The sequence below is a fragment of the Carassius gibelio genome, chromosome A14 (assembly GCF_023724105.1).
Source record: "Carassius gibelio isolate Cgi1373 ecotype wild population from Czech Republic chromosome A14, carGib1.2-hapl.c, whole genome shotgun sequence".
Classification (NCBI taxonomy): domain Eukaryota; kingdom Metazoa; phylum Chordata; class Actinopteri; order Cypriniformes; family Cyprinidae; genus Carassius; species Carassius gibelio.
The window spans coordinates 19,824,006-19,834,854 of record NC_068384.1 but is presented as its reverse complement, the minus strand read 5'-3'; the positions used below and the strand labels follow the sequence as shown (position 1 = coordinate 19,834,854).

General features: G+C 37.6%; 1 protein-coding gene across 1 annotated transcript in view; it reads left to right on the top strand.

Annotated features, from left to right (window-relative positions):
• The first annotated feature begins 7,353 nt into the window (after nt 1-7,353).
• Nucleotides 7,354-10,849, top strand: part of LOC128027781 (platelet-derived growth factor receptor beta) — a 39,129-nt gene continuing 35,633 nt past the window's right edge. Inside the window, exon 1 of the mRNA XM_052615649.1 lies at nt 7,354-7,515. The gene's annotated coding sequence lies outside the window, so the exon portion shown is untranslated. The remainder of the gene's footprint in view (nt 7,516-10,849) is intronic.

Sequence of the window (10,849 nt, the reverse complement as noted above, 5' to 3'; positions counted from 1 at the left end):
CATTTACAGGTATAGTGGTACAGTAATGTTACTTGTACTAGAAGTGTTATGTAGAATTACAATATAGAATCATACAGTAATGTTATGTTTACTAGAAAGGTTATATGGATGTGTATAGTGGTACAACGATGTTATGTGAAAATGAGCACTTAATATTGACAAGTAACAATTCATAATACTAATAAAATTAACTTTACACCACATACTATGTGGCCCTTTTACCCTTTATTGTTTCCACCTAACATTTTACATACTCTTGAAGATTTCTATAGGTCTTGTCTGAGACCCAATCTCTCTGGTCTCGGTCTTGACTCGGACTCGACCCTTTCTGAACTCGATCTTGACTCGGACTCGACCCTTTCTGAACTCGGTCTTGACTCGGACTCGACCCTTTCTGGACTCGGTCTTGACTCGGACTCGACCCTCTCTGGACTCGATCTGGACTCGGACTCGAATGAGCTGGTCTCGACTACAACACTGATTCTAAGTTTTACAGACTTTAGAAGGCAGCACCTCCTCCTCCCAAAAGACTCTCTCTCTCTCTCTCTCTCTCTCTCTCTCTCTCTCACACACACACACACACACACACACACATTTACTGACAGAAGCCTGACCAATTAGCTCCTTCAGTGGCTCTTTATGCAGATAAAGCGTGCTGTGAGAGACAAAGCTCTGAGAGACACATGCTCCGTTGCTTCCGTTCTGTACTCAACTCTCACTGACTAATGAGAGCAAATACTGATGACGAACCACAGAGTCTGACCTGAGATCAGCTCGCATTTGCTTAACCGAGCCAATGAAACGAGTAAAGAGACACACGAGAACTGATCCTGGGTCAGTGTTTATGTGCAACAGATGCAAGAATCACTGTTTTTGGACAAAAATGCTTCCAAACACTCGTTTTATGCTCATATTATGGACATCAACTAGTGTTTTATGTTAATTTCGTCAGCATAATTTTTTTACACAGAAAAAAGTGAGCCGATAACTAAATAAGAAGCAGTTTTGAATGACAAAATCTATGAATAAATTGTCAGTTCACTCTGGTTTTCTCTGCATTAAAGTGACAACAGCTTCATAAACCTGCTGCCGTCTGTGCCATTAATGTTAATCAAGTTTAACCAAAACCATGAGATTTTAGTTGATATTTTGTCAGATAACTAAAACATGACTTGATCAAAAGAATCTGACTAATACTAATCAAATTACCTTACTAAGATACTTTATTTAATAAAATATGAATATAATAAAAGATAAACAAATAAAAAAATACACTATACATAGACACATAGCCTATATATAGTGCTTAGCAAAACAAAAAACTCGAGATCAAACTAAAAAAAGTTAAATAAATGTCACAAACATCATAAACACAGACCGTATGTTTGTATGTGTGTGTGTTGAGAAAGGCTGCATGTGTTGCACATGCTTGTGTGTAGTTTCTGATGTATAAATGTGTGGGACGTCCTGCACGAGGATGAATAGCTAATGTTACCGTATCTGAGTCCATCTGCATTCTCGGCTTGTGTGTGGTCAGAGAGTTTAATCAAACTGATCTCATAACAGTCTTGTTCACATTGTTTGTATTTAGAGGATGTTTGCTGAACGATAAAGATGAATATTTCAGGCCCTTCACAGATGGATGGAAACCTGCAGCAAACGTTTCACAGATGATCCTGCAATGTGTTGACGTCTCTGATTAAACTGTTATTCTGATTCAGCAAATAAGCTAACAGACAGATTTTGATCAGAGTAATTTGTGTATTCGAACTGTTTGTTCCTTCCTGAAACAAGAAAATATCAGTTAGCATGACAAACGTTTTAAATAAAAACATGACTCACTTTTATTAGTTTTATTCCAATTTATTGCGAGTTAGACTCAACCAAATTAGGCAATGTCTAGGCGTCTGGATTTCCAATCTCTTTCTTATAAATTACTGCTGCACGTAAAACTAAAATTAACTTGCATTTGTCTGAGAAAAGAGTTTAAAATTAAGTTTCAGCTGAACTAGCCTATTTCAGAAATAAATCAAAGCTACATTACATTAAGCGATAAATTACATGGATAGGCCTAAACATATTCAGTGATGTGGAGCATGCTTCTATATGCTTATTTATTATTATTATTAACTCAATTAGCTTATTGCGCAGCTTATTGGAATATCTGATTGAGATCGTGCATCATTTATGTATAACTGAATTGCCTAGGCTAATTTATAATTTTCATTCAGTTATAATTTTCTTTAAAATGTATTTGTTTATAACTTATTTGATTTATTTTAAATTTGTTGAATGCTGTTCCTCTTAAAGGTACAGTAAGCGATTTCTGAGAAATGCTGTTGATATTTGAAATCATCAAAACAAACACGCCCTCTTCCCAAAAGAATCACACCCCTGTCTTGATAGCTCCTCCCCCAAATTTACGAACTTTAAGTTGTAACCCATTTCCTACATAGGCTACATCTCACATGTGACTTGACTTTACTACGTGTGCCAAAACACTGATCTGAATCAAAAGGTTCTTGAGATGTGATAATATAAGTGCCGATTTGAATTTAAAAATCTAAGATCTAAATCTAGGTCTGAAGATTTGTATGAGCCCAAAGCTCAGATCTGAACAAAAAGATTCACGGTAGGTGCTCTAAAGTCCCGATTCAAATAAAAAGAATCACGATACACGCTTCAAAGCGCTGATCTGAATCAAACGATTCACATGCCTTCCAAAGATTCATTTCGAATTAAAAGATTTAATAAAGTTGCAGAAACTTTGTGAAGCCATGTTTCAGGATGTATTCAACAATACACAAGAAAGCTGTATTTGCTGTAATGAAGCAATTATGTTATTAATTGACGTCAGCCAGTTGAAGCGCAGAATTAGTGCAGTAGGGTAGGTTAGTTCACATATATAAATGCCACAATTCTGTCAGGTTGAGAAAACGTACTTCAACTACCATCTCTGACAACCATCTGTGGGTTAAACACTAGCTTCTTAGATTATTTATAATACAGCTGTCAAGCTGTCAGTACGTCTGTCTATACGTAGCTACCATGATGTACGGAAATGATCGAAACACGACATCGTCGAAAATCCGCATTTATGCAAATGTCGACAGTTTATGCGCATATCAAGTGTTGTTTTTTTATTTCTTAAGTGCAAATATAAGAAATCACAAAAATGATTGGATGGAAACCATGCAATAGGCCAACAGCTGCAGGACTGAGCAGCCGTGAATAAATCTTGATGTGGATTTGAGATGTCAGACAGAAGAACTGGGACAATGACAGAGTTTTCATTCAGATGTGAAGATGAGAAACACAGGAAGCTGCAGTTTAACCCAGATGAGGGAAAATCGGATGTTTAGAGAACATATATATATATATATATATATATATATATATATATATATATATATATATATATATATATATATATATATAGTTTTTTTGAACTACTAACTACTATATTGAACTATATACTCAGGCAATATCAGTCAATATACATCCTGATGGTACTTGTTCCATATTTCCCTTGCTGTGATTCAACAATGCTATAAAGACTAGTTTATTAATATTACTACTACTGCTAGTGGACATTCAAATGAGACGGCCTTGCTCTCAGTTGTTGAAGCTCTAAGACTGCAAGAGCAGAATCCAAATCTTCAGTACTTATCCTGCTAGATCTGTCCGCTGCTTTTGACACGGTTAATCACCAGATCCTCCTATCAACCCTACTGGCAAATGGCATCTCAGGAACCACACTTCAATGGTTTGAGTCTTACCTATCAGATATGTCCTTCAAAGTATCTTGGAGAGGTGAGGTGTCCAAGTCTCAACATCTAACTACTGGGGTGCCTCAGGGCTCAGTTCTTGGACCACTTCTCTTCTCTGTCTACATGGCATCATTAGGTTCTGTCATTCAGAAACATGGCTTTTCATACCACTGCTATGCTGATGACACTCAACTCTACCTCTCATTCCATCCTGATGATTCGACGGTAGCTATTCGCATCTCAGCTTGTCTAACAGACATTTCTTCCTAGATGATGGACCATCACCTTCAACTCTGCCTTGCCAAGACAGAACTGCTTGTGATTCCAGCAAACCCATCGTTCCATCACAATTTCACCATCAAGTTAGGCACTTCAACCATAAATCTTTAAAAACAGCTATAAGCCTTGGAGTTATGATTGATGATCGGCTGACTTTCTCAGACCACATTCCTAAAACTGTCCGATCCTGCAGATTTGCTTTATTCAACATCAAGAAGATCAAGCCCTTTCTTTCAGAACATGCTGCACAACTCCTTGTTCAAGCTCTTGTTCTGTCCAGGCTGGACTATTGCAATGCCCTCTTGCAAGATTTTTAATGAGCCAAAAAGAATACACGTCACACCTCTGTTTATCAATTTGCACTGGCTTCCAATAGCTGCTCGCATAAAATTCAAGGCATTGATGTTTGCCTACAAAACTACCACTGGCTCTGCACCCATTTACCTAAATTTGTTACTTCAGGCTTATGTGCCCTCTAGTCGTGGCCTAATGGTTAGAGGGTTGGACTCCCAATCGAAGGGTTGTGGGTTCTAGTCTCGGGCCGGACGGAATTGTGGGTGGGGGGAGTGCATGTACAGTTCTCTCTCCACCCTCAATACCACGACTTAGGTGCCCTTGAGCAAGGCATCGAACCCCCAACTGCTCCCCGGGCGCCGCAGCATAAATGGCTGCCCACTGCTCCGGGTGTGTGCTCACAGTGTGTGTGTGTGTGTGTGTGTTCACTGCTCTGTGTGTGTGCATTTCGGATGGGTTAAATGCAGAGCACAAATTCTGAGTATGGGTCACCATACTTGGCTGAATGTCACTTCACTTTCACTTTCACTCTAGAAGCTTGCGTTCTGCAAGTGAACGTCGCTTGATTGTGCCATCCCAAAGAAGCACAAAGTCACTTTTACGGACTTTTAAATTAAATGTTCCCTCCTGGTGGAATGACCTCCCCAACTCAATCCGAGCAGTCCTTACCCATCTTCAAGAATCGGCTAAAAACACATCTCTTCCGTCTTTATTTGACCCTCTAACTTTATTACTCAATATTCTAATTCTATTCTTAAAAAATCTAACTACCTCTCTAATCTTTTTGTATTCTATTTTTCTTTTAATTTTTTATGCAATTATATATGTGTGTGTATGTGTAAAGACCTCTAACTAGCTTGCTCTATTCTTTTGTTATTCTATCTGTTTTCTTTTTATTTATTATAGTATTTAAAATCCCATGCTACGTGTACTGTGTTAACCTAACTGAGACTTGTTATAGCACTTATATAGCATTGCTCTTTTTGTTGTTTTTGATTGCTTCCACTGTCTTCATCTGTAAGTGGCTTTGGATAAAAGCGTCTGCTAAATGCATAAATGTAAATGTACTATCATTATCATAATCATCATTTGAAGCAACTGTACGTCATTTGTCAACTTTGTCAAATAAATTGTAAAGAATTGTTTTTTGCATTTTTAGGTAGCCTACTTCCTCTCATTTTACGTAGCTAGCTCTCATTAGTAGCAACAATAAAAGAAAAATAAAATGACTGCAGCATTTATTACAAATGTCATTTGGTACTCATATTTTTACAAGCCTATGCTGAAAAAAAAAACCTAACTCAGGAATGTACAATAACAAACTCTTTGTGACAGTTCTTTGGCACAAAACATTTTATTCCTTATCCTTTTTATTCATTCAGCTCCTGTGTGTCTGTTCAAGGCCTCTAATGAGTCTCTGTTGATCAGGACATTTTGTGTTCATTCACACAATTACAGAGCGTATGCCAACAACTTCCCTCTCCCTCTCCCTGTAATAAAGAGAAAAAGGTCTTACTCAGCTCTTGGATGTTGTTATGAATTTGCAAGCTACTTCTCTTGCTGCCTGGGAGAGAGAGAGAGAGAGCCAAGACTGAAACAGATCCTCGTACTCTGTGTTTAGGTGTATGTGTTGAGCTCTCAGCACTATTTGCCACTATAGACACACCTTCCCTTCACCAAAACCACACTTTATTCCATTGCATTTTCCATTTCTTCACTTTGGCTCGAGCACTTCTCTGCCCTCAAAACAGCTTTCTCTCTTGTTTCTCTCTTTTGTTTTTCCTTCTTTTCTTCTCTTCAGCTGGGCGCCTCATTGTGAGTGCTGCCAAAGTCCTCCTCATTTCCCTTCAGCTCGTGTTTTCAGCGAAATAGAAACAGGCGACTGTTGCTGAGGAGTTCTGGCTGGGCTCGTGTTTTTGTGTGTTTCTTCAGGTCTAGTGAACCTCTGGAAGACAAACGCCGCGGCGTTGAGCCTCGTCCTCAAGAGTTCTCCACATGGTACGGCTGCTTTTATTTTCAGGAAACTGTCATTGCTCTTTCATAGTTCAGCAACTGCCATTTCAAGATTTGGGGTCGGTAAGGATGCATTAAATTGAACAAAAGGCACAGTAAAGACATTTCTAATGTTGAAAAGATTTATATTTCAAATAAATGCTGTTCTTTTGAAGGTTTCATTCATCAAAGAATCCTGACAAATAAAATGTACCACGGTTTCCACAAAAATATGAAGCAGCACAACTGTTTTCAACACTGATAATAATCAGAAATGTTTTCTTGAGCAGTAAATCAGTATATTAAAATGATTTCTGAAGGATCACTTTACACTGAAGACTGGAGGAATGATGGAAATTCAGCTTTGATCACAGGAATAAATGACATTTGAAAATATTCTCAAATAGAGAACAGTTATTTTAAATTGTAATAATATTCCAATGTTTTTACTGTATTTTTAATCAAATAAGAAGAAGAGACGTCTTTCAAAACCATTAAACAATCTCACTGATCCCAAACTGATTGTATTCTCACTTATTCACTTAAATAAATAAATAAAGTAATTATTTAGTTATTAAAAGTATAGAGCGATAAAATGAATGTCAAGAGCAGCTCAGATCATTTGATGAGAAAAAAATTACTTCCTGTGTCGACATTTGATTACAGATCAGAAATCTGAGCACAGTTTGAGAAATTGTTGAGATTCCTCTGTAAAAAAAAAAGAAAAGTAAGATAATTTGTGATATAAAAGGTTGTAATTACCTTTAATTATTTATTTCTTTTTTATTCTGGAAATTGTCTTTTATAGACTTTAGTCTCCCTTAGCAGACAATATAATATTTTCGTCTTTATACTGTATATGGATGTAACTGCACTGTGTTTAATCTGTGCTACCTTTGTAGGGATGTTAGTTTTACTATCGAGTGAGTGAACCCTGCTGTGGTCATTAGACTAAATAAACAGATCTGCTGCCCAACCTCCTCTCTCTCTCTCTCTCTCTCTCTCTCTCTCTGTCTGAGACCCTGGAGACCCGAGCTTTAGCTCCATCCTCCCTCCAGCAGCTGTATGAGCGACCGCTACAGAGATCTCAGACAGAGAGAGAGAGAGGAGCGAGAAGTTAGCAAGAACGGAGGCTTTTCCTAGACATGCTTTTGCTCTGACGTCCAGCCGTCTGCTGAAGGTAAGAGACGTGATGGGATTCGATTACAAAGCGTTCGCTTCTGTCTGCTCTCCTGTAAGTCCTCCTGAGTGTTTTACTTCATGAGGTTTTGGTAAAATGCTGCCTTAAATATCTGAAGTCCAGGAGTAACAGCGAAAAAGAAAGTAGCTGGAATGTGACTCTTCCTGAAGTTAGATGGTTTCAGTCTTAGACAGAACTTTGTTTGGAGAACTTCACCTCATTTGTGCCCCTCTCACACCATCTTTTAGATCGTCCTTGCACATTCTGTCACTGAGTTGCTTGTTTTCATCCAGATGTTGGTGATGATAGACAGCCGTTCGATGTTCTGAGAGGGATTTATTTGATCTGAGAGATGCCTTATGTCTTTTCTGTGAGCTTTTGATTAGGAAGGGATGATTTCTGCTTATTTACACACACACACACACACACATATTTATATATATAATCAATATAGTACTATATTAGTGAAATAAGATGTAAAATATAATAAGAAATTAGTCAGAGGTGGCTGTATGTTTATCTGAAGCAGCTCTTTGTATATATTTCGATCAGTCTGGTTGTAAGTCACACAGATGTTCAGCAGCTGATCTCCGTTTCTCTCGTGTGTGAATGTGCTGGTACAGAAAGTCCCGTTACTTATGAGTTTCTCCTGCAGCTCATTGTTGTGTCTTGAGGAGTTTTTCTAGAACACGCTGGTATTAGTCACACGTGAGTAAGACGTGAGCGATATCTGTGATGGGACTGTCAGGAGTTAAATGGAGTGGTTCTCGTTGGGACGGACGGAGCCCCTGCTGCGTGACCAGCTGTTTCCTGACCCCCTCATCTGGCCCCCCTCATCATACCAGTCCCCTGAAAAAATGTGCTCCCCATTAGCAGCGGAGGAGTGGAGCTCATGAACCGCGTCAGACAGAACCGCAGAGACCCACAAACATCACAAACACTTTACAGAAAGCACGGTTTAGAACGTTTGGTTTCTTAAAGTTTGAATTTATTTATTTATTTTAATTATTTAACTTATTTTAATAATTTAATGGGACAGTACAGAATAACTGTTAATATTAATCACATTTTTGTTTTTAATTGTCCTTGGTTAGACTTTTACTAAGAACTTAAGAAATATAACAACTGACAATCAGTCAGCCCATGAATAAACATACAATATAAAATAATAAATTATTTGTGAATTAATTAATTATATGCAAAAATATATATATTTTATAGTTTAGTTCTTTAATTCTGACTTTTGCACTACAGTTCATTATCTCTGTTTTTGTACTCTGTAAAATGACAATAAAGTTAAAAACCGTTTTTAAAAACAAAACAAAACATGATATTAAGACATTACCACGATAAATAAAACAGAGTCATAGTATCACCAAAGCATCAGTCCAAGATCTGAGTCTCCTTCACCACTCGAGCAGAAGTTATTCTTCTTTCGTCAGGCTGAAGCTCCTTCACTCCTTCACTCAAGTGTGTGTTTAATCGTCTGAATCCTGCGGTTAATGACCACTAAGATTGCAGCATAACGACTATTATACAAGAATGCAGAAAGAAAGAGAGATGATGCTGTCTTCATCAATCTCAATGAGCTGCGTTTCTGCAGTCTCTCTGCACTCCGGCCAAGTCAAACAGAGACACAAGAAGATAGTGTTGGGTTTGACTGAGAAACCTGGCTTGGGAGACCAAAAAAAATATTATTAGACCTTATTTACATAACCAGTTCTCAATAGGAAAGACAGAACGCTCTGTGTGCGTGTCTGTTTGCATTGGAATGCATATATGAGTGTTTGTGTTGCGTTTTAGTCATTTCACAGCAATGCAACGTGTTTCTGCTTCCAACTCTTCTGATTATAGAGAAGAATCTGTCATTCTTGTTTGGGACATGTGTCCTTTCCTCAAGGAAAGGCCTGAAGTGCTCTGGACCCAAACGGTCGTAGTTTGATTTCATGCATCATACCAAGTTGCACTCTCAGTGTTGGATCGCTATAGACATGTGTAAACTACAGTAATGGCAGAACTGAAGTTAGATAAACTGTTGATATGTTTATATCAAGCTACCTGAACTGAGACAGCAATGCAACAGCTGTGTTTTTTCTGAAATACCAAATGACTAAAAGTGTGCCGATGCAATAACAAAAAGTGTTCTTTTAGTATTGACGAGATACTAGTTTTTTATTAATTTTATTTTAATGTATTAATTTGTATTATTATTATAGTTTTTATTAATATTTTGAACCCATTTTGTATTTACATTTTTTTATTAGCTATTTATTTTTCTTAATTTCCATCATAGTTTATGTGCATGTTTGCTTACCAAATAAAAACAAAACAATCCACCTCAATATGAGTGCACACGTTTTTTTTTAATGGACATTTTATGTACATCTAAGTTTTTAATTTTTTTATTTTTTTATGTGAAATCACAAAATCTGTAAAAGTTGGATTGGATGGAAACAGCTGAAACTGTATGTGAAGTGTATAATGCTAACGGTGTGACGAGGGTGTTTCTGGTCTTATGCTCTTCATCTCTCCAGCACCGCACGGATGTCACTGCCTCTTCCTCATCCTCACCCCCCCCCCCCCCCCCCTCTCTCTCTCTGTGTGTGTCACTCTGTCAGCAGCTGGTTTAAGCTGTAATCATTTAAAGCCCTCTCTCAGATGTGGGGGTGTTAGACGTGTTGTTTAGAGAGGATGGGGTTTGGTTTGATGAGTTGGTGTTTTTGACTGGGTAAGTTGACGACATTGTCTTTCAGAGTCATTCTGGCTTTTTGAGTCATTGTTTATATGCTGTTTACTGAGGCAATTTTCACTGACTGTTGCTCATAGTTACAGTTGGTGTTTTAAGGATATATATATATATATATTTTATTTTTTTTATAAAAACCTGATTTGAGCAGAAATGAATGTGCAAGACTCAAATATCAGGCACAACAATAAGAGTATGTTTACACTACAACAACTTACTAAAAACAGAATTTCTTTTCATTTGCATTTTTGAAAGGTTTTGCATACAGACCACGACACTGTCAAAACGATCGCTGATCACACGGATCCATGAAAACGCTGCATTATTCATACCGGTAGTTGTCTTTCTAAAGAAGAAACACTACTGTTTGCACAAATTCACGTTTTTGTAGTTTACACAGAGACCATAATGGTCTAATGGAGCTGTTTTCAAAGACCTCCGGGTGACACAAATGATGAGGACATGTAAATTAACAGCTGAAACGCATAAAAAGTTTTACGTTTTTAGTCGAAAACATTGTCCTGTAAACACCCCCTTAGAAACTGCCTAATAACCACTGAGAACGCCATAACAACTCCCTAGCAACCA